This window comes from Gekko japonicus, unplaced genomic scaffold (genome assembly GCF_001447785.1).
Source record: "Gekko japonicus isolate JY-2015 unplaced genomic scaffold, Gekko_japonicus_V1.1 scaffold2586, whole genome shotgun sequence".
Taxonomy (NCBI): Eukaryota; Metazoa; Chordata; class Lepidosauria; order Squamata; family Gekkonidae; genus Gekko; species Gekko japonicus.
This window is the reverse complement of record NW_015166499.1, coordinates 21,243-23,067: the sequence shown is the minus strand read 5'-3', so window position 1 is coordinate 23,067 and position 1,825 is coordinate 21,243.

Here is a 1,825-nt window from a genome sequence, read left to right as displayed (position 1 = left end):
AGGCGGCGTTTTGCTCCCCCCCCCCCCCCCCCGCAATTGGTGCTATAGTCGTTTGTATTTCTAGTTATAGTAATCATGTGCAAATATTCATCTATGGATGCCCTTTAGCCTGGGCAAATTTTATGCAATTTTTTGGTCCCTTAAAAATACTTCTGTCCTTTTGGAAGGGGAGGTGCTGTGCCTGGAAGTAAGCCCTACGGAGCAAAGCCCGGCTCGCTTCTGGAACATACTAATGCATTGATGCCCGCTTGCCTCTCAGAAGCCATGCAAGGACTCTGTTCCACCATCCGGTTTGCACGGTCCATCCCCACCTGACCCCTGGATGAACCATGCAAATTGGGGCTACATTTCCCAGGGCTCTTTGTGGCAGGGCTGGGAAGAAACGTGGGGTTCCTTGCAGTTTCTTTGTCAGAGATGTTCCTGCTCATGAGAAAGCTGCTCTGTTCCCAGCAGGAGCAAGAGGAAAGCTTGCACTGCTGGGCTGGGGGTGCATTTCAGAAATCAGAAGTCGGGTTCAGGTGCAGAAATTCAAAGTAAAGCAAATCACAGTGCCTAGCTTTATGGTGTGTTTCATCCCCATAATGGGCTTTAACAAAAATCTCAGAAGCAATTATGCTGAAATAAAATTGCATTACTGTTTTTTTGTTTTAAAGGAAGAAGAAGAGTTGGTTTTATACCCCACCCTTCACTACCCAAAGGAGTCTCTGAGCAGCTTACAATCTCCTTCCCTTCCCCTCCCCACAACAGACACCCTGTGAGGGAGGTGGGGCTGAGAGAGCTCGGAGAGGACTGTGACTGACCCAAGGTCACCCTTAATGTGGAAAAGCAGGGAATCAAACCCAGTTCTGCAGATTAGAGTCTGCTGCTCTTAACCACTACACCAAGGAGTCCAGCGACACTTAAAGACAATAAGATACCACTTGTGAAGAAATGGTTCAAATCCACCAAAACTTGCGCTGGAATAAAACTGTGCTAGGTCTATAGCAGGGGGTGTCAAACATATGGCCTGCAGGCTGGAATCGGCCCATCCATGGCTCTTATCCGGCCCATGAGCAACTGGTCGTTACCTTTATTGCTAGAGGACAGAAGCTGTGCATTATGTGTCCCTGTTTACTGTCCCAATGCTAATGCATAACGGGTGGGGGAGGTGGGAGGGTGGACATCAGGGAGATACTTCATTAGTGTGTTACTGCTTCTCACTCATAAGGTTTGTCTTATGTCAATATCAGTTTACTTCTTGGTAAATTTGTTTGACAGGATGTTCTGCATTCTTGGATGTATGCTCTCAGCACTTCTCTTCATTTGCTTCCTCAGTGCCATTTATAGCTACATCTTATCTAGAATATTTCATCTCTTGTGTTTTCCCTCTCTTTTTCATCTTCTCTTTTAAGTCTATAGGATAAATGCTCTGTTTGGTTTTGTGATCAGCTGTTCGCTTACATCCACATCCTCAGAACTTATGTTTTCCCTTAGTCTTGAGATAATATAGAACTCAAGAGGAAAATAAACATAGATTAAGTGGGCCTGAAATATCATAACACAAGAAAGAGCATTGTCTCTGGCACAAGCTTTGTGCCAACAAACAGTTCCTCTGAGCATGTATAGAGGTTATTTTCTTCCTGGTAGAAGCCAGGCTGAAGGGGGCCTGGGCATGTAGATTACTAAACCAAAAACAGAATGGATGTACGGCCAAAATTAAACCCTTTATAAGTAAATGATAAATATAAATGATAACTGCTCAGATGAAAAGTCAAGTTATAGCAAGATATCTCCGTACCTGGCATTACATTTTATGGCACGTGTGTCCTGGCCCAATGAAGCAACA